This window comes from Pleurodeles waltl, chromosome 3_1, assembly GCF_031143425.1.
Source record: "Pleurodeles waltl isolate 20211129_DDA chromosome 3_1, aPleWal1.hap1.20221129, whole genome shotgun sequence".
NCBI lineage: Eukaryota > Metazoa > Chordata > Amphibia > Caudata > Salamandridae > Pleurodeles > Pleurodeles waltl.
In genome coordinates this window covers 1,748,512,581-1,748,534,778 of record NC_090440.1, presented here as the reverse complement: position 1 = coordinate 1,748,534,778, position 22,198 = coordinate 1,748,512,581, and the positions used below count along the sequence as shown (strand labels likewise).

At 49.1% G+C, this 22,198-nt stretch overlaps 1 protein-coding gene across 1 annotated transcript in view; it reads left to right on the top strand.

Moving 5' to 3' along the window:
* Positions 1-22,198, top strand: part of UNC80 (unc-80 homolog, NALCN channel complex subunit) — a 2,774,722-nt gene that overhangs the window by 1,737,636 nt on the left and 1,014,888 nt on the right. The gene's annotated exons all lie outside the window — the stretch shown is intronic.

Below are 22,198 nucleotides of genomic sequence, written 5' to 3'. Positions count from 1 at the left end.
AGAAGGATTCCAATCATGTTGCATTTTTTAAGCCCTGATCTCTTGAATCCTTATTTGTTTCCTAGAGACAAACATGTACTTAAATATGAAATATACTTTCCTGTGCTGCAAGGGAGGTTCTCAATGAGAAAGGGGTCCTTTCAAAGGGCATGTAATGTGAGCGTAAAGAGAACCCAAAACTGAAGGCTCTTTTTAGGGTGATACTGGGATGAGCAGTATAAATGAGGTTGACCCCAAAATAATGATCTAAGTATAATAAATAATGGAATATTTTCATTTTTTGCTGCAGATAGAGGAAGAAGGTAAATGAAAATGCTTTAATTATATGCAGGGCCACCAGAATTATGTGGACCAAATTATGCTGTAGTGTCGACCAATTTATGTGGCATGAAAAGTCCAGTTATGCATTTACAGTGCTAATTGCTTTAACTCACGAAAATGTGAGACCTATTGCATTGCAAATGCTTGTTTTATTGTTGGGATCATCATCAGGACATAAAAATTATGCCTGAGATGCATATAAGTAGTCATTGATTATATAACCAAGACCAGAATAAACCATTGTAGGGACATCTGTCAATTAAGAAGTCCTCAATAAATCGACTGCAGTTATGATCCTCAATCAAGACCTTCAATGGGCAATTAGCATTAATTACTTAGGACAAAACAAGTTACCAGATGTCCACATCGGAACCAACAGAGTCTAAACAGCATAAGGTGTACGCATGTGCCAGCAGGCAAGCGAATTGTTGGCAAAGAAAGCTTGGAGCCAAAAGCAGTCACACATCTTGCTGGAGTTATATTAACTTAGCATTTGAAACCCCTTGCTAAGCCTTACACTCCCATTTTATTACATATATGTTACGCCTAAGGTAAGCCCTAGGTAGCCCATAGGGCAGGATGCTATGCTGGAGCACGACGTGTGACTGCTTCTTTTGCTGAAACCAATTCCCTTCTGTGGCATCTCTCTCTAAGCAAACAGCAGGCATGCGAAAAGGACATCCCTATTACGACCCAGGGGCTCTGGTAGGCCCTTGATCATGCCCTTTAGGGTCTTGTTGAGTCTTTCAACAAGCCCATTGGTTTGTGTATGGAAGGGTGTGGGCAACCTATAAGTAACTCCACACTCCTTTTACATTGACTACACGTAAGCAGGCATGAAATTGGTGTCCCTGTCAGACATGACTTCTTTGGGGAAACCCACCCTGGTAAAAATCCTATTAGGGCCTTAGCCACTGCAGGTGCAGTTGTAGTCCTCAGAGCGATGGCCTCTGGCTGCTCTGTGGTATGGTTCACCAGAACCACAATAAGCCTGTTGCCAGAGGCTGTCTGGGGATCTATGGGCCCAACAGTGTTGATGCCCACCGTTTTAAAGGGGGTGCCAACAGCAGGTAATGGATTCAATGGAGCTTCCAGTTTCTGCCCTGTCTTCCGATTGGTCTGAAAGGTCAAGCAAGTCTTACAGAAAGCATCTGGGGAAATTCTCATCCAGGGCCAGTAGAAGTGGGGTACAGGCCTAGCAGAGGTCCAGTCCTGGCCCAGATGTCATGCCAGGGGTGGTTCTTGACATATGCCTCACTTTGAGAGTGAGTGATAACCTAGTCGCGTTCTCCCAATTTAATCACTAACCACGATATAGTAACTAGGCATTAGGGACACCTCTTCAATATTAGGTCCTTTTACCCTGCAAGGAATTCATGAGAGAACAAATCAGACCTAACCTCCTGTACCCACCAGCTAATAGGATAATTCCAAGAATTGAAATAAATGCCTCACCCACTGAATAGAGCCAATTGGTTAGAGTAGTTGGGTACACCTATACCACTCTAGCCATATCTTCAGTGGACAGCACATCTCAGGCCATAGACTCACCATATATGGGTGTCACTTTCCAAGAGCTGAGGGAGATGTGTTCAGATAGGAAACTGAAGACAGGTGGGAACCCTAACAAGAGTCCACTCGTGGGACTACTTCTCCAGGCTGACCATGTCAATGCAGGCAGCCAGGAGGAGGAGGATGTTGAATCTGAACCCTTAGTGTTCGAGAGGATGAGATAGCCCCTAGGAAACCCCCCAGCCCCGCTGGGAGCACTACTGATATTGGGTGGGGAAGCTATACAAGTAGGCTCCCCTTTCTGCTCAGTAGTTTGGTTGAGGGGGTGGCTAAGAACAGGGACAGATCATCCTCTGCTCACTCTCATGTTTCCTCAGTATCCGAGGGGACAAACTGCTAGTTTCAGGTGAGGACTCTCTAGACAGGGAGCTCAGGCAACTGAGAGCAGAGGAGGCCAAGCTGAGGCTGCAACAGCAACAGCTACCCTAGATAGTGAGGCCTTGGCAGTGGAGAGAGAGAGGCAGGGTTTGAGATTAGAACACCATGTGACAGCATGTTTAGTTTTAGGGAGCCTAGAGTCAGGGAGGACTCTTTAACTCCAGAAATGTAAATAAGGTGCCACCCACACAAGGTGGGGGATGACATTTACAAGTGGTTCACGGTTTTGGGGAGGGACTGTAAGGTGCAGAGGGCCCCCCAGAGGCAATGGGCTGCTATTTTGTGGTTCTCCTTCTCTGACAAGGGTAGGGACAGTCTCCTAAATGTCAGAGAAGAGAATGCAGACAATTATACAGTTCTCAAAGCAGCACTTTTAGATGGGTTTGGTCTCACCTCTGAACAATACAGGATAAAGTTCAGGGAGACCAGGAAAGAGTCCTCCCAAGATTAGGTAGATTTTGTGAACTGTTCTGTGAAAGCTCTTGAAGGCTGGTTGCATGGAAGCAAAGTAAGTGATTATTAGGGCTTGATCAAACTAATCTTTAGAGAGCACATTTTGTATAACTGTGTGTCTGACTTGTTGCATTACTACCTGGTGGACTCTGATCTGACCTCTCCCCAATAATTGGGAAAGAAGGCAGATAAATGGTTACGCACCAGGGTGAGTAGGAAAACTCACACAAGGGGTGACCACAAAAAGAAAGAGGCAGGTAAGTATCAGGACAAAAACAAACAAAAAGAATCCTCCTCAGGCCAACAAAACTCTTCTGGGGGTGGGTCTAAGTCCTCCTCCTCTTCCTCTAACAGCTACAAGAAACCTTGGTGCTACCTTTATGAGCACACAGGCCATGGGGCCAGTGACAGCACTTGCCCTAAGAATAGCACCAAGCCTGCTACCCTTACTATTACAACTACTACCACCAGCACCTCTAGCACCCCTAGTAGAAGCAACAACAGTGGTAGCAGTAGTCAGCCCAAAAGGGGAGTTGGGTTCACCTTTGGGTCTGTAGTGGGACCTGGGATAGGTGTAGAAACCCTTGAGACAACTTATGTCTCTCAGGGTGGCACTGGCCTTGCCACTCTAGCTGCTTGTCCCCTTAACGTGGATAAATACAAGCAGCATATTCTTGTAAATGGTGTTGAGGCTGAGGCCTACAGGGACACAGATGCCAGTGTTATCATAGTAACTAAAAAACTAGTGTCACCTGAACAACACCTACTTGGTCATAAGTATCAAGTCACTGATGTGAATAACTCCACTCAGTGCATCCCATTGTAGGAGGCTGGCCATCCATGTAATGTGCAAAACTAGACACACTGTGCAGGGGGTCCAGGCAACCACAAGTTCAAACAATCAGGAATTGGTAAAACGCACTACTCACCCGTGAGGGTCTCAAGGCGCTGTGGGGGGAGGGAGAGTACGGGGGGAGGGAGGTGTTGCTACTGCTCGAACAGCCAGGTCTTGAGAAGTTTCCTGAAGGTAAGGAGGTCTGTGGTCTGGTGCAGGTGGGTGGGAAGAGTGTTCCACGTTTTGGCAGCAAGGTCCGAGAATGATCTACTGCTGGTTATAGTTCTGTGGATGCGTGGGACGGTTGTGAGGGCGAGGTCGGTGGAGCGGAGATGTCGGGTCGGGGTGTAGAAGGAAAGCCATCTGTTGAGGTATTCTGGTCCGGTGTTGTGCAGCGCTTTGTGAGCGTGGGTGAGGAGTTTGAATGTGATTCTCTTGTTGATTGGGAGCCATTGCAGGTGGTCTGTGATATGGCAGTGGCGGGATATGTCCAGAATGAGGCATGCAGAGGAGTTCTGGATGCGTTGCAGCCTCTTCTGGAGTTTGGCCGTGGTTCCTGTGTAGAGGTCATTGCTGTAGTCCAGTTTGCTGCTTACGAGGGCTTGGGTGATTGTTCTTCTGTTTTCGGTGGGTATCCATTTGTAGATCTGTCGAAGCATGCGTAGGGTGTTGAAGCAGGAGGAAGAGATGGCATTGACTTGCTGGGTCATGGATAATGAGGAGTCCAAGATGAATCCTAGCTTGTGTGCGTGGTCAGTGGGATTCGGAGCGGCTCCGAGAGTGGCAGGCCACCAGGAGTCATCCCATGCGGAGGGGGTGGATCCGAAGATGAGGACTTCCGTCTTGTCGGAATTGAGTTTGAGGCAGCTGCCCTTCATTCATTCAACGATGGCCTTCATACCTTCAGGGAGGTTGGTCTTGGCGGAGTCCTTGGTGAGGGAGAGGATCAGCTGGGTGTCGTCGGCATATGAGATGATGTTGCGGTTGTGGGATCAGGCGATGTTAGTGAGCGGGGCCATGTAGACGTTGAAGAGGGTCGGGCTGAGGGACAAACCCTGGGGTTTGCCGCAGATGATTTTGGTGGCCTCCGAGCAGAATGGGGGGAGGTGGACTCTCTGGGTTCTTCCGGTGAGATAGGAGGTGACCCAGTTCAGGGCTCTGTTGCGGATTCCTGCATTGCTGAGGCTTGAACGTAGGGTGTGGTGGCAGACGGTGTCAAACGCGGATGAGAGGTCCAGGAGGATGAGGGCCGCGGTTTGGCCGTTGTCCAGTATGGTTCTGATGTCGGGGATGAGGGCAGTTTCGGTACTGGGGTTGCTGCGGAATCTGGATTGGGAAGGGTCCAGGGTGCAGTTCTCGTTGAGGAAGCGGGTTAGTTGTCTGTTGACAGCCTTCTCGATTACTGTTGCCGGATAGATAGGCCGAAAGTTCTTGAGGTCCTTTGCGTGCGCCTTGGGTTTTTTGAGAAGGGCTTTGATCTCAACGTGTTTCCAGGGGATTACGAGTCCCCCTACCGCCAACCTTTTCCTGGCGGTTTGAACCGCCAGGAAAAGGCTGGCGGTACGGGGAGTCGCGGGGCCCCTGGGGGCCTGTGCAGCTTTTCACTGTCTGCTATGCAGTGAAAAGCGCAACGGGTGCAACTGCACCCGTCGCACGCCCGCAACAGCGCCAGCTCCATTTGGAGCCGGCTCCTGTGTTGCAGCCGAGATCCCCACTGGCCCAGCGGGGATCTCCTGATGGCTGCAGCGGGAGTGTGGCCGCAAGGTCATAATGAGGGCCTTAGTCTTTCTGTGTGTAATTATGCACCGTAGGAATCAATAGGCAGTCACTTTTAAAAATGGATTAAAAATTGTACAGCTGAGTTACCAGTCTCTTTTTTTGCAGGATGGTCGAAGCAGTAGGTGGGCACACTGTGCCAGCTGGAAAGCCTCCGGCAGCTCCTGGTTCCAGCGGGAGCAGAGCTGGAAAGTCTCTTGGCACAGGCACAGGGCCTCTTGGAGGGGCCACCTGGAAAAGGAGATGATTTCCAGATTTAAATGTGGCGCCTTGGGGTCCCCTTAGACTGTCGAGGTCACAAGGGGTTAGGGACTTGTGAAGCACAGATGGTTCCTCGTTGCAGGGCACAGGGCAAGTTGATGATCCAGGAGTTGTGCGCAATGGGAGCCCTTTGGAGCTGGAGGTAAGGTTCTTTGATGGTGGTTCTTAGAGGGTGGCTCACAGGACAACGGTGGCACTCTGTCTGGAAGTCCAGGGTGTTCCTGAAGTCCCTCGACCGGGGCTTCCTCCTGGTCCAGTTGCAGCTCTGGGGGAGCTAGTTTTCTTGGAGTCTGACTTGCACTGGCCAGTACCTGGGGTATTGCCACGACTCGGCCACTGGAGGGCGCTGTGCCACCAATGTTGGCATACTTGTAGACCATGTCCGAGCTGTCATTGGAGTGTTGTCGAGTCCGGCTTCGACTTCCGGTTGCGGAGATATCCGCCAGGCAGTGAAGTGACCCTCACTGGATTTTTGGTTCTTCCTGCTTTCTTGAGTGGTGCCTCCACTCAGGAGGGAGATCTTGGGCTGTTACTGAAGCCTAGAGGTCCTCTGGGTCTTTTGAGGTCAGTCCAGTGGTCAGCTCCTCCGCAGTGGCGATTGTCGGGACACAGATGCAGAAGGCAGGCTCTTGGCTCCTCTTCTGATGCAGCAGGTCCTCAGTTCTCTGGCTGTGGACTTCGTTGGGGCTGTCTTCTTCTTTGTCCTTTCAAATCTGATTTCTTGGTCTAGGGGTGCCCACTAACTACTGAATTTAGTGGGTGTCGGAAAATGCCTCTCTTGGCATGGTTACCCCCTAACGTTTTGCCTTTTGTTGATGCTAGTTATGATTGAAAGTGTGCTAACCGGGCCCCAGCACCAGTGTTCTTTCCCTCAACTGTACCTTTGGCTCCACAATTGGCACAGCCCTGGCACACAGATAAGTCCCTTGTAAATGGTACCCCTGGTACCAAGGGCCCTGTGGCTAGGGAAGGTCTCTAAGGGCTGCAGCATGTATTATGCCACCCTGGGGACCCCTAACCCAGCACATGAACACTGCCTCACAGCTTGTGTGTGCTGCTGGGGAGAAAATGACTAAGTCAACATGGCACTCCCCTCATGCCCACAACCTACTGCCTGTGGCATAGGTAAGTCACCCCTCTAGCAGGCCTTACAGCCGTAAGGCAGGGTGCACTATACCACAGGTGAGGGTAGGCTGCATGAGCACTATGCCCCTACAGTGTCGAAGCCAATTCTTAGACATTGTAAGTGCAAGGTAGCCATGAAGAGTATATGGTTTGGGAGTTTGTGAAACACAAACTCCACAGTTCTATAATGGCTACACTGAGTACTGGGAAGTTTGGTATCAAACTTCTCAGCACAATAAATCCACACTGATGCCAAGGTGGGATTTATTGGGAAATGCAGACAGAGGGCATCTTAGAGATGCCCCCTGTATACCAGTCCAACTACTAGTGCTAGGCTAACCAGTTACTGCCAGCCTGCCACATCCAGACGGGTTTCTGGCCACATGGGGTGAGTGCCCTTGTCACTCTGTGGCCAGGAACAAAGCATGTACTGGGTGGAGGTGCTTCACACCTCCCCCTGCAGGAACAGTAACACCTGGCGGTGAGCCTCAAAGGCTCAAGCCTTGTGTTACAGCGCCCCCGGGCACTCCAGCTCGTGGAGATGCCCGCCCCTCCGGACACAGCCCCCAATTTTGGCAGCAAGTCCGGAAGAGATAATCAGAAAAACAAGGAGCAGTCTCCCTCCAGTCAGGACAGCCCCTCAGGTGTCCTGAGCTGAGGTGACCCTGCCTTAGGAAATCTTCCATCTTGTTTTGGAGGATTCCCCCCTACTAGCCCTGAGGGTGGCTACACCCTCTTTGTGCCTCCTCCCTGAGGGGAGGGGGGCACATCCCTAATCCTGTTGGGGGAATCCTCCATCTGCAAGATGGAGGATTTCTAAAAGTCAGAGTCACCTCAGCTCAGGACACCTTAAGGGTTGTCCTGACTGGCCAGTGACTCCTCCTTGTTTTTCTCATTATCTCCTCCGGCCTTGCCGCCAAAATTGGGGCCGTGGCCGGAGGACCTCCACTAGCTGGAGTGCCCTGTGGTGCTGTAACCAAGGGGGTGAGCCTTTGAGGCTCACCGCCAGGTGTTACAGTTCCTGCAGGGGGAGGTGAGAAGCACCTCCACCCAGTACAGGCTTTGTTACTAGCCACAGAGTGACAAAGGCACTCTCCCCATGTGGCCAGCAACATGTCTGGTGTGTGGCAGACTGGCAAAACTAGTCAGCCGACACTGGAAGTCGGGTATGTTTTCAGGGGGCATCTCTAAGATGCCCTCTGGGGTGTATTTCACAATAAAATGTACACTGGCATCAGTGTGCATTTACTGTGCTGAGAAGTTTGATACCAAACTTCCCAGTTTTCAGTGTAGCCATTATGGTGCTGTGGAGTTCGTGGATGACAGACTCCCAGACCATATACTCTTATGGCTACCCTGCACTTACAATGTCTAAGGTTTTGCTTAGACACTGTAGTAGCATAGTTCTCATGCACCTATGCCCTCACCTATGCTATAGTACACCCTGCCTTAGGGCTGTAAGGCCTGCTAGAGGGGGGACTTATCTATGCCATAGGCAGTGTGAGGTTGGCATGTAACCCTGAGGGGAGTGCCATGTCGACTTGGTCATTTTCTCCCCACCAGCACACACAAGCTGGCAAGCAGTGTGACTGTGCTGAGTGAGGGGTCCCCAGGGTGGCATAAGACATGCTGCAGCCCTTAGAGACCTTCCCTGGCATCAGGGCCCTTGGTACCAGGGGTACCATTTACAAGGGACTTACCAGCATGCCAGGGTGTGCCAATTGTGGAAACAAAGGTACAGGTTTAGGGAAAGAACACTGGTGCTGGGACCTGGTTAGCAGGCCTCAGCACACTTTCAAATCATAACTTGGCAGCAGCAAAGGCAAAAAGTCAGGGGGTAACCATGCCAAGGAGGCATTTCCTTACACAACCCCCCCAAACAAAAGAGGATGAGACTAACCTTTCCCAAGAGAGTCTTCATTTTCTAAGTGGAAGAACCTGGAAAGGCCATCTGCATTGGCATGGGCAGTCCCAGGTCTGTGTTCCACTATAAAGTCCATTCCCTGTAGGGAGATGGACCACCTCAACAGTTTTGGATTTTCACCTTTCATTTGCATTAGCCATCTGAGAGATCTGTGGTCAGTTTGAACTACAAAGTGAGTACCAAAGAGGTATGGTCTCAGCTTCTTCAGGGATCAAACCACAGCAAAGGCCTCCCTCTCAATGGCACTCCAACGCTGCTCCCTGGGGAGTAACCTCCTGCTAATGAAAGCAACAGGCTGGTCAAGGCCATCATCATTTGTTTGGGACAAAACTGCCCCTATCCCATGTTCAGAGGTATCAGTCTGCTCAATGAACTGCTTGGAGTAATCTGGAGCTTTTAGAACTGGTGCTGTGCACATAGCTTGTTTCAGGGTGTCAAAGGCCTGTTGGCATTCTACAGTCCAGTTTACCTTCTTGGGCATTTTCTTGGAGGTGAGTTCTGTGAGGGGTGTCACTATTGATCCATATCCCTTCACATACCTCCTGTAGTACCCAGTCAAGCCAAGGAATGCCCTAACTTGAGTCTAGGTTTTTGGAGCTACCCAGTCCAGAATAGTCTGGATCTTGGGTTGGAGTGGCTGAACTTGTCCTCCACCTACAAGGTGTCCCAAGTCTGCCCTATCTGACATTTGGATGCCTTGATAGAGAGGCCTGCTGCTTGCAGGGCCTTCAGAACCTTCTTCAGGTGGACCAGGTGATCCTGCCAGCTGGAGCTAAAGACAGCAATATCGTCAAGATAAGCTGCACTAAAGGACTCCAAGCCAGCATGGACTTGATTCACCAACCTTTGGAAGGTGGCAGGGGCATTCTTTAAACCAAAGGGCATAACAGTAAACTGATAGTGCCCATCAGGTGTGGAGAATGCTGTCTTTTCTTTTGCTCCTGGTGCCATTTTGATTTGCCAGTACCCTGCTGTCAAGTCAAAGGTACTTAAGTATCTGGCAGCACCTAGTTTGTCAATTAATTCATCTGCCCTTGGAATGGGATGGGCATATGTATTGGTGACAGAATTAAGACCTCTGTAGTCCACACAAAACCTAATCTCTCTCTTTCCATCCTTGGTGTGAGGTTTGGGGACTAAGACCACTGGGCTAGCCCAGGGGCTATCAGAGTGCTCAATGACTCCCAATTCCAGCATCTTGCGGACTTCCAACTTGATGCTTTCCTTAACTTGGTCAGACTGCCTGAAAATTTTGTTTTTGACAGGCATGCTGTCTCCTGTGTCCACATCATGGGTACACAGGTGTGTCGGACCCGGGGTTAGGGAAAAGAGCTCAACAAACTGTTGTAAGACTTTCCTTCAGTCAGATTTCTGTTGGCCAGAGAGGGTGTCTGAATAGATTACTCCGTCCACTGAGCCATCTTTAGGGTCTGTGGAGAGGAGATCAGGGAGAGGTTCACTCTCAGCTTCCTGGTCCTCATCTGTTACCATCAACAGATTCACATCTGCCCTGTCATGAAAGAGCTTGAGGCGATTCACATGGATCACCCTTTTGGGGGTCCTGCTAGTGCCTAGGTCTACCAGGTAGGTGACCTGACTCTTTCTTTCTAGCACTGGGTAAGGGCCACTCCATCTGTCCTGAAGTGCCCTGGGAGCCACAGGCTCCAGAACCCAGACTTTCTGCCCTGGCTGAAACTCAACCATAGCAGCCTTTTGGTCATACCACATCTTCTGGAGTTGGTGGCTGGCCTCAAGGTTTTTGCTTGCCTTTTCCATGTACTCTGCCATCCTGGAACCTAGGCCTAGTACATAGTCCACTATATCTTGTTTAGGCTCGTGAAGAGGTCTCTCCCAGCCTTCTTTTACAAGAGCTAGTGGTCCCCTTACAGGATGGCCAAACAGAAGTTCAAAGAAGGAACACCCTACTCCCTTCTGAGGCACCTCTCTGTAGACGAAAAGCAGACATGGCAAGAGGACATCCCATCTCCTTTTGAGCTTTTCAGGGAGCCCCATGATCATGCCTTTCAATGTCTTGTTAAATCTTTCTACAAGGCCATTGGTTTGTGGATGGTATGGTGTGGTGAATTTGTAAGTCACCCCACACTCATTCCACATATGCTTCAGGTATGCTGACATGAAGTTGGTACCCCTGTCAGACACCACCTCCTTAGGAAATCCCACTCTGGTAAAGATACCAATGAGTGCTTTAGCTACCGCAGGGGCAGTAGTGGACCTAAGGGGAATTGCTTCAGGGTACCTAGTGGCATGATCCACTACCACTAGGATATACTGGTTCCCTGAGGCTGTGGGAGGTTCAAGTGGACCCACTATGTCCACACCCACTCTTTCAAAGGGGACCCCCACCACTGGAAGTGGAATGAGGGGGGCCTTTGGGTGTCCACCTGTCTTACCACTGGCTTGACAGGTGGCACAGGAGACACAAAACTCCTTTACCTTCTGGGACATGTTGGGCCAATAGAAATGGTTAACTAACCTTTCCCAAGTCTTGGTTTGTCCCAAGTGCCCCGCAAGTGGAATATCATGAGCTAAGGTTAGAATGAACTCCCTAAACTCCTGAGGCACTACCACTCTCCTAGTGGCACCAGGTTTGGGATCTCTTGCCTCAGTGTGGAGGAGTCCATCTTCCCAATAGACTCTATGTGTTCCAATGATTTTTCCTTTGGTCTCTTCAGCAGCTTGCTGCCTAAGGCATTCAAGAGAGGGACATGTTTCTTGCCCCTTACACAACTGTTCCCTTGTGGGTCCCCCTGGGCCTAAGAGTTCAACCTGATAAGCTTCCAACTCCATGGGCTCAGTTCCCTCAGAGGGCAGAACTTCTTCCTGGGAAGAGAGGTTATTTTTCTTTTGTTGTGTTGAAGCTGGTTCCCCAGTCTTCTTTCCTTTCCTCTTGGAGGGTTGGGCCATTATTCCAGGCTCCAACACCACTTTTTCACCCTGAGCCTTGCACTTTGCCCTTGTCTTGACACACACCAGTTCAGGGATACCCTGCATGGCTGCATGGGTTTTGAGTTCTACCTCAGCCCTTGCTGAGGACTCCAGGTCATTTTCAAGCAAACAGTCTACAGGGATATTTGAGGAGACCACCACCTGTTTCAGGCCATTGACCCCTCCCCACTCTAAAGTTACCATAGCCATGGGATGTACTTTAGTCTGATTGTCAGCGTTGGTGACTGGATAAGTTTGTCCAGCCAGGTATTGACCAGGGGAAACCAGTTTCTCTGTCACCATGGTGACACTGGCACCTGTATCCCTCAGGCCTTCTACACTAGTCCCATTAATTAAAAGTTGCTGCCTGTATTTTTGCATATTAGGGGGCCAGGCAGCCAGTGTGGCTAGGTCCACCCCACCCTCAGAGACTAATATAGCTTCAGTGTGGACCCTGATTTGCTCTGGGCACACTGTTGATCCCACCTGGAGACTGGCTATTCCAGTGTTAGCTGGAGTAGAGTTTGAAGTGGAACCTTTCTTGGGACAGGCCTTGTCTCCAGTTTGATGTCCCTGCTGATTACAGCTACGACACCAGGCCTTCTTGGGTTCAAAGTTTTTACCCTTGTACCCAAAATTGGATTGTGAAGAGGCTTTGAACCCTCCCTCCGGAGCAGGTTTTTGGGGCCCTGGAGAAGACTCTTTACTTTTGCCCTTGGATGTCTCAACACTCTTCCCCTGGGGAGTCTTTGTGACCCCTTTCTTTTGGTCACCCCCTGTGGAAGTCTTGGTCACCCTAGTCTTGACCCAATGGTCCGCCTTCTTTCCCAATTCTTGGGGGGAAATTGGTCCTAGGTCTACCAGATGCTGATGCAGTTTATCATTGAAACAATTACTTAACAGGTGTTCTTTCACAAATAAATTGTACAGCCCATCATAATTATTTACACCACGGCCATGAATCCAACCATCCAGTGTTTTGACTGAGAAGTCAACAAAATCAACCCAGGTCTGGCTCGAGGATTTTTGAGCCTCCCTGAACCTAATCCTGTACCCCTCAGTTGAGAATCCAAAGCCCTCAATAAGGGTAGCCTTCATGAGGTCATAGGATTCTGCATCTTTTCTAGAGAGTGTGAGGAGTCTATTGTAGGAGGCTGGCCTGGCTTGTAGTGGGTACCAAGGGGTACTTACACTTTGTACCAGGTCCAGTTATCCCTTATTAGTGTAGAAGAGGTGTCTAGCAGCTTAGGCTGATAGAAAAGGTAGCTTAGCAGAGCAGCTTAGGTTGAACTAGGAAACGAGTGAAGCTCCTACTATACCACTGGTGTCATATGCACAATATCATAAGAAAACACAATACACAGATATACTAAAAATAAAGGTACTTTATTTTTATGACAATATGCCAAAAGTATCTCAGTGAGTACCCTCAGTATGAGGATAGCAAATATACACGAAATATATGTACACAATACCAAAATATGCAGTAATAGCAATAGAAAACAGTGCAAACAATGTATAGTCACAATAGAATGCAACGGGAACACATAGGTATAGGGGCAACACAAACCATATACTCTAGAAGTGGAATGCGAACCACGTATGGACCCCAAACCTATGTGAGCTTGTAGAGGGTCGCTGGGACTGTAAGAAAACAGTGAGGGTTAGAAAAATAGCCCACCCCAAGACCCTGAAAAGTGGGTGCAAAGTGCACCTAAGTTCCCCAGAGAGCACAGAAGTCGTGATAGGGGAATTCTGCCAGGAAGACAAACACCAGCAATGCAACAACGATGGATTTCCAGACGAGAGTACCTGTGGAACAAGGGGACCAAGTCCAAGAGTCACGATCAAGTCGGGAGTGGGCAGATGCCCAGTAAATGCCAGCTGTTGGTGCAAAGAAGCTGCCACCGGATGGTAGAAGCTGTGGATTCTGCAAGAACGAAGAGGGCTAGAAACTTCCCCTTTATAGGATGGATGTCCCACGTAGTGAAGAAGCTTGCAGAGGTGTTTCCGTGCAGAAAGACCGCAAACAAGCCTTGCTAGCTGCAAGGGTCGCAGTTAGGGTTTTTGGATGCTGCTGTGGCCCAGGAGGGACCAGGATATCGCCAATTGGGTGAGGAGACAGAGGGGGCGTCAAGCAAGACAAAGAGCCCACTCAGAAGCAAGCAGCACCCGCAGAAGTGCTGGAACAGGCACTACGAAGTGGAGTGAACCAGAGCTCACCCGAAGTCACAAAGGAAGGTCCCACGACGCCGGAGGACAACTCAGGAGGTCGTGCACTGCAGGTTAGAGTGTCGGGGACCCAGGCTTTGCTGTGCACAAAGGAAATCCTGGAAGAGTGCACAGGAGCCGGAGCAACTGCAAATCACGCGGTACCCAACAATGCAGTCTAGCGTGAGGAGGCAAGGACTTACCTCCACCAAACTTGGACTGAAGAGTCACTGGACTGTGGGAGTCACTTGGACAGAGTTGCTAAGTTCAAGGGACCTCGCTCGTCGTGCTGAGAGGAGACCCAGAGGACGGGTGATGCAGTCTTTCGGTGCCTGCGGTTGCAGGGGGAAGATTCCGTCGACCCACGGGAGATTTCTTCGGAGCTTCTAGTGCAGAGAGGAGGCAGACTACCCCCACAGCATGCACCACCAGGAAAACAGTCGAGAAGGCGGCCGGATCAGCGTTACAAGGTTGCAGTAGTCGTCTTTGCTACTTTGTTGCAGTTTTGCAGACTTCCAGAGCAGTCAGCGGTCGATTCCTTGGCAGAAGGTGAAGAGAGAGATGCAGAGGAACTCTGATGAGCTCTTGCATTCGTTATCTAAAGAATTACCCAAAGCAGAGACCCTAAATAGCCAGAAAAGGAGGTTTGGCTACTGAGGAAGGAGGATAGGCTAGCAACACAGGTAAGAGCCTATCAGAAGGAGTCTCTGACGTCACCTGCTGGCCCTGGCCACACAGAGCAGTCCAGTGTGCCAGCAGCAGCTCTGTTTCCAAGATGGCAGAGGTCTGGAGCACACTGGAGGAGCTCTGGGCACCTCCCCTGGGAGGTGCAGGTCAGGGGAGTGGTCACTCCCCTTCCCTTTGTCCAGTTTCGCACCAGAGCAGGGCTGGGGGATCCCTGAACCGGTGTAGACTGGCTTATGCAGAGATGGGCACTATCTGTGCCCATCAAAGCATTTCCAGAGGCTGGGGGAGGCTACTCCTCCCCAGCCCTGACACCTTTTTCCAAAGGGAGAGGGTGTAACACCCTCTCTCTGAGGAAGTCCTTTGTTCTGCCTTCCTGGGCCAAGCCTGACTGGACCCCAGGAGGGCAGAAACCTGTCTGAGGGGTTGGCAGCAGCAGCAGCTGCAGTGAAACCCCGGGAAAGGTAGTTTGGCAGTACCCGGGTCTGTGCTAGAGACTCGGGGGATCATGGAATTGTCTCCCCAATGCCAGAATGGCATTGGGGTGACAATTCCATGATCTTAGACATGTTACATGGCCATGTTCGGAGTTACCATTGTGACGCTATACATATGACGTGACATATGTATAGTGCATGCGTGTAATGGTGTCCCCGCACTCACAAAGTCCGGGGAATTTGCCCTGAACAATGTGGGAGCACCTTGGCTAGTGCCAGGGTGCCCACACACTAAGTAACTTAGCACCCAACCTTTACCAGGTAGAGGTTTGACATATAGGTGACTTATAAGTTACTTAAGTGCAGTGGTAAATGGCTGTGAAATAACGTGGACGTTATTTCACTCAGGCTGCAGTGGCAGGCCTGTGTAAGAATTGTCAGAGCTCCCTATGGGTGGCAAAAGAAATGCTGCAGCCCATAGGGATCTCCTGGAACCCCAATACCCTGGGTACCTCAGTACCATATACTAGGGAATTATAAGGGTGTTCCAGTATGCCAAGGTAAATTGGTGAAATTGGTCACTAGCCTGTTAGTGACAATTTGGAAAGAAATAAGAGAGCATAACCACTGAGGTTCTGGATAGCAGAGCCTCAGTGAGACAGTTAGTCATAACACAGGTAACACATACAGGGCACACTTATGAGCACTGGGGCCCTGGCTGGCAGGGTCCCAGTGGCACATACAACTAAAACAACATATATACAGTGAAATATGGGGGTAACATGCCAGGCAAGATGGTACTTTCCTACACAACCCCCCCCCCCCAAACGAAGGCCAATAAGACTAGCAATGACCTGATGAGTCTTCATTGTCTAAGTGGAAATATCTGGAGAGTCCATCTGCATTGGAGTGGGTACTCCCAGGTCTATGTTCCGCTGTATAGTCCATTCCCTGTAGGGATATGGACCACCTCAACAATTTAGGATTTTCACCTTTCATTTGTTTTAGCCAAAGTAGAGGTTTGTGGTATGTCTGAACAATGAAGTGAGTGCCAAACAAGTATGGCCTCAACTTCTTGACCAACGTTTTTCTCTAGGGGTCAACCTCCTGCTGATAAAAGCAACAGGTTGATCCTGGCCCTCAAAATTAAGTTGTGATAAAACTGCCCCTACCCCTAATTCAGATGCATCAGTTTGGACAATTAATTTTTTGGAGTAACAGGGGATTTTCAGGACAGGTGCAGAGCACATGGCCTGCTTCAGCTCCTCAAAAGCTTTCTGACAGTTAGCTGTCCATAATACCTTTTTAGGCATTTTCTTAGATGTGAGGTCATTAAGAGGGGCTGCTATGGAGCCATAGTTCTTTATGAACTTCCTGTAGTACCCAGTGAGGCCTAAGAAGGCTCTCACGTGAGTCTGAGTTGTAGGGGGAACCCAATCTATAATAGTTTGGATTTTCACCTGAAGTGGTGCAATCTGTTCTCCACCTACCAGGTGTCCCAGATAAACCACTTTCCCCTGCCCTATCTGGCACTTTGAAGCCTTGATAGTGAGGCCTGCCTTTTGCAGGGCCTCCAAAACTTTCCATAGGTGGACCAGGTGATCATCCCAGCTGGAGCTAAAGACAGCTATATCATCTAGATATGCTGCACTAAAAGCCTCCAGCCCTTGCAGGACTGTATTCACCAACCTCTGAAAAGTGACAGTTGCATTTTTCAAAGCAAAGGGCATTACTGTGAATTGGTAGTGCCCTCCAATGGTAGAAAATGCAGTTTTTGCTTTAGCATCCTCTGATAACTTGATCTGCCAATACCCTGCAGTCAAATCAAAGGTGCTTAGATACTTGGCAGATGCCAGTGTATCTATTAGCTCATCTGCCCTGAGTATAGGGTGAGCATCAGTTTTAGTTACCTGGTTGAGACCTCTGTAGTCAACACAAAATCTCATTTCCCTTTTCCCATCTTTGGAATGAGGCTTTGGTACAAGTACCACAGGAGAGGCCCATGGACTTTCAGAGTGCTCAACCACTCCCAGTTCAAGCATTTTTTGAACCTCTTGTTTTATGCAGTCTCTGACATGGTCAGGCTGCCTATAGATCTTACTTTTGACAGGCAAGCTGTCTCCAGTATCTATAGTGTGCTCACACCAAGAAGTGGTGCCTGGCACAGTGGAAAAGAGTTCAGAAAACGGACCCAGGAGATTTATGCAGTGGTCTTTCTGCTCAGCAGTAAGACAATCTGCCAGTACTACACCTTCCACTAGAGCATCTTGTTCTGTGGAAGAGAAGAGATCAGGGAGAGGGTCACTCTCTTCTTCCTGTCCTTCCTCTGTTGCCATGAGCAGGGTGAGATCAGCCCTGTCATAGTAGGGTTTCAGGCGATTGACATGGAGCACCCTAAGGGGACTCCTGGCAGTGCCTAAGTCAACCAAGTAGGTGACTTCTCCCTTTTTCTCAACAATAATGTGGGGACCACTCCATTTGTCTTGGAGTGCTTTTGGGGCCACAGGCTCCAAGACCCACACTTTCTGCCCTGGTTTGTACTGAATCAGAACAGCCTTCTGGTCATGCCATTGCTTTTGGAGCTCTTGGATGGCCTGAAGGTTTTTACTGGCCTTTTTCATGTACTCAGCCATCCTAGATCTTAGGCCAAGTACATAGTCCACTATGTCTTGCTTAGGAGCTTTTAAAGGTTGTTCTCAACCCTCCTTTACAAGTGTTAGAGGACCTCTTACAGGGTGTCCAAATAGGAGTTCAAAGGGGCTGAAGCCCACTCCTTTCTGGGGTACCTCCCTGTAAGCAAAAAGTAGGAAAGGTAACAGGACATCCCATCTCCTCCGGAGTTTTTCAGGGAGTCCCATTATCATTCCTTTGAGAGTTTTATTAAACCTCTCAACCAGTCCATTTGTTTGTGGATGATAGGGTGTGGTGAACTTGTATGTCACACCACATTCCTTCCACATGGCCTTTAAGTAAGCAGACATGAAATTGCTTCCCCTGTCTGATACCACCTCTTTTGGGAAGCCCACCCTGTAAAAGATTCCCAGGAGGGCCTTTGCCACTGCAGGAGCTGTAGTGGTCCTTAGAGGAATTGCTTCAGGATATCTGGTGGCATGGTCCACTACCACCAAGATAAACCTATTGCCTGAAGCAGTAGGAGGGTCAAGGGGGCCAACTATGTCAACCCCTACCCTTTCAAAGGGAACCCCAACCACAGGTAGTGGAATAAGGAGTGCCTTTGGGGTGCCAACTGTTTTGCCACTGGCTTGACAGGTTTCACAGGACTTACAAAATTATTTTGTGTCCTCAGACATTCTAGGCCAATGAAACAAGGGGACAAGCCTGTCCCAAGTTTTCATTTGCCCTAAATGTCCAGCCAAGGGAATGTCGTGGGCTAGAGTTAGTAGGAACTCTCTGTATTGCTGAGGAATCACCAATCTCCTGGCAGCTCCAGGTTTTGGATCCCTTGCTTCAGTATACAAGAGGTTGTCCTCCCAGTAAACTCTGTGAGAGTCACTGACATCCCCATTTGCTTGTTTGACAGCTTGCTGTCTTATACCCTCTAGTGTGGGACAGGTCTGCTGTGCCACACTCAGCTCCTCCCTGGCAGGCCCCCCTCCACCCAAAAGCTCAGCAGTGTCTGCTTCCAGCTCCTCTGGTGTAGGTTCTGCACAGGGTGGAAATTCTTCTTCCTCAGAAGTTGAATCCACTGTAGAGGGAGGGATAGTAGGTAGTGTTTTACCTTTACTAACCCTAGCTTTAGGGAGCACTTGGTCCATTCTTCCAGGATCCAAGTCACCCTGTCCTTTTTACTTTATGGCCTGAGCCCTGGTTAAAGCAAAAATATGCCCTGGAATGCCCAGCATTGCTGCAGGAACCTCCAACTCCACTTCTGCCCAAGCTGATGTCTCTAAATTGTTCTCTAGTAGACAGTCTACAGGTAAATCTGAGGCAACCACAACTTTCTTTGGACCAGTAACCCCCCCCCAGTTGAGATTTACAACAGCCATGGGGTGGCTAAGTGTGTTGTTATGAGCATCAGTCACTTGGTACTGGTGACCAAGTAGGTGTTGTTCAGGGTGGACCAGTTTCTCTAATACCATGGTAACACTGGCACCTGTGTCCCTGTAGGCCTGAACCTCAACACCATTTATTAGGGGATGTTGCTTGTACTTATCCATATTAAGGGGACAAGCAACCAAGGTGGCCAAATCAATGGCCCCCTCAGAGACTAACACAGCCTCTGTGGTCTCCCTAACAAGACCAACCCCAACTAAATTACCAAAAGTGAGCCCAGCTACTCCCTTGGATTGGCTATTAGTAGGTTTGCTCCCACCACCACTGCTATTACTAGGGGCACTAGGTGTAGCAGTAGGGGTTGTAGTGGTAGGAGTCTTGGTGCTTTTCTTTGGACAGCTGGGATCAGTTGTCCAATGGCCTTTTGTTTTACATAAATAGCACCATGGTTTCTTAACTTGATTTGAATAGGATTTGGGCCCACCACCCCCACCAGAGTGTTTTTGTGGGCCTGATGAAGACTCATTTTTAGATTTGTCCCCACCCTTGTCAGAAGACTTACCATCCTTCTTCTTGCCATCCTTGTCACCCCCTGTATGAACTTTTCTGTTCACCCTTGTTCTGACCCATTTGTCTGCCTTCTTTCCCAATTCTTGGGGAGAGGTCAGATCAGAGTCTACCAGGTACTGGTGCAACAAATCAGACACACAATTATTAAGAATATGCTCTCTCAGGATTAAGTTATACAGGCTTTCATAGTCAGAAAATTTACTGCCATGTAACAACCCCTCCAAGGCCTTCACTGAATGGTCAACAAAGTCTACCCAGTCTTATGAAGACTCCTTTTTGGTTTGTCTGAACTTGATCCTGTACTGTTCAGTGGTTAAGCCATAACCATCTAGGAGTGCATTCCTAAGAACTGTAAAATTATTGGCATCACTTTCCTTCACAGTAAGGTGACTATCCCTACCCTTTCCACTGAAAGATAGCCATAGGATAGCAGCCCACTGCCTTTGAGGGACCCCCTGTACAACACAGGCCCTCTCAAGTGCAGCAAACCACTTGTTAATGTCACCCCCTCCTTGTAAGGGGGAACTATCTTGTGCAGATTCCCAGAATCATGCTCTTTTACAGGATTACTATCTGTAATACTGCTGCTGCCACCATGGGGTCCAAACCCCAACCTCTGTCTTTCTTTTTCTAAATCAAATGCTTGCCTATCTAAATCCAGCTGTTCCTTCTTGAGCTTCAGCCTGGATTCTTCCACTCTCAATCTATTGAGTTCCCTTTCTAACATTCTGTCTTCAGGGAGGGTGGGTTGGGCATGCCTTGACACAGAAGAATGGTGAGAATGAACAGAGGGAGACCTGTCCCTAACAGATGGCACTCTAACAACCTGGCCTAAAGGAGTAACTTCTATACTATGATGAGAACTCACATCAGTACCAGCCCTGCTAGGTGGCCTGCTAAGGGGCAGGTTGGGAAGGTTCCCTTCTAACTATTTTACTGGGGGTGCCCCAGAGTCAGAGTGTGAACCATCAACTAATCTCTCACCAGAAGTGCCAACCAAGGTCTTATCTTGTTCAATGAGCATATTAACTAACAGTTCTCTTGAGGGATTCTTCCCTACCCCTAAACCTCTTTCAATGCAGAGACTCCTTGCTCCTTTCCAGCTAAGGTGATCATAAGCAACTCTGGTCAGATCAACAGTTTGACCTGTACCAGACATGATAGAAAGGGACTAAGGGACAGAAAAAGAAAGAAAAAGTTTCAGTACTTTTTAAGGAACAGAAAAAAAAAACTTAAAAAACTTTTAAAGAACTTTTTGAAAGTTTTAGATGTACTTTTCAGCACTTAGCAAAGGAGTAAGAGAAGAAAAGCAAAATCTTTTGGTTAGGTGTACATACACTGAACTTGTTTTGTATATTTTTCTCTTATGAAAAGTACAAAATGACAAAGTGGTAAGTAGTTGCAAGTACTTATCCCACCGCTGCACAACCAATGTAGGAGGCTGGCTTGTAGTGGGTACCAAGGGGTACTTACACTTTGTACCAGGTCCAGTTATCCCTTATTAGTGTAGAAGAGGTGTCTAGCAGCTTAGGCTGATAGAAAAGGTAGCTTAGCAGAGCAGCTTAGGCTGAACTAGGAGACGAGTGAAGCTCCTACTATACCACTGGTGTCATATGCACAATATCATAAGAAAACACAATACACAGATATACTAAAATAAAGGTACTTTATTTTTATGACAATATGCCAAAGTATCTCGGTGAGTACCCTCAGTATGAGGATAGCAAATATACACAAGATATATGTACACAATACCAAAATATGCAGTAATAGCAATAGAAAACAGTGCAAACAATGTATAGTCACAATAGAATGCAATGGGGGCACATAGGGATAGGGGCAACACAAACCATATACTCTAGAAGTGGAATGCGAACCACGAATGGACCCCAAACCTATGTGAGCTTGTAGAGGGTCGCTGGGACTGTAAGAAAAAAGTGAGGGTTACAAAAATAGCCCACCCCAAGACCCTGAAAAGTGGGTGCAAAGTGCACCTAAGTTCCCCAGAGAGCACAGAAGTCGTGATAGGGGAATTCTCCCAGGAAGACAAACACCAGCAATGCAACAACGATGGATTTCCAGACGAGAGTACCTGTGGAATAAGGGGACCAAGTCCAAGAGTCACGATCAAGTCAGGAGTGGGCAGATGCCCAGGAAATGCCAGCTGTTGGTGCAAAGAAGCTGCCACCGGATGGTAGAAGCTGTGAATTCTGCAAGAACGAAGAGGGCTAGAAACTTCCCCTTTGGAGGATGGATGTCCCACGTCGTGAAGAAGCTTGCAGAGGTGTTTCCGTGCAGAAAGACCGCAAACAAGCCTTGCTAGCCGCAAGGGTCGCGGTTTGGGTTTTTGGATGCTGCTGTGGCCCAGGAGGGACCAGGATGTCGCCAATTGCGTGAGGAGACAGAGGGGGCATCCAGCAAGACAAAGAGCCCACTCAGAAGCAAGCAGCACCCGCAGAAGTGCCGGAACAGGCACTACGAAGTGGAGTGAACTGGAGCTCACCCGAAGTCACAAAGGAAGGTCCCACGACGCCGGAGGACAACTCAGGAGGTCGTGCACTGCAGGTTAGAGTGTCGGGGACCCAGGCTTGGCTGTGCACAAAGGAAATCCTGGAAGAGTGCACAGGAGCCGGAGCAGCTGCAAATCACGCGGTACCCAGCAATGCAGTCTAGCGTGGGGAGGCCAGGACT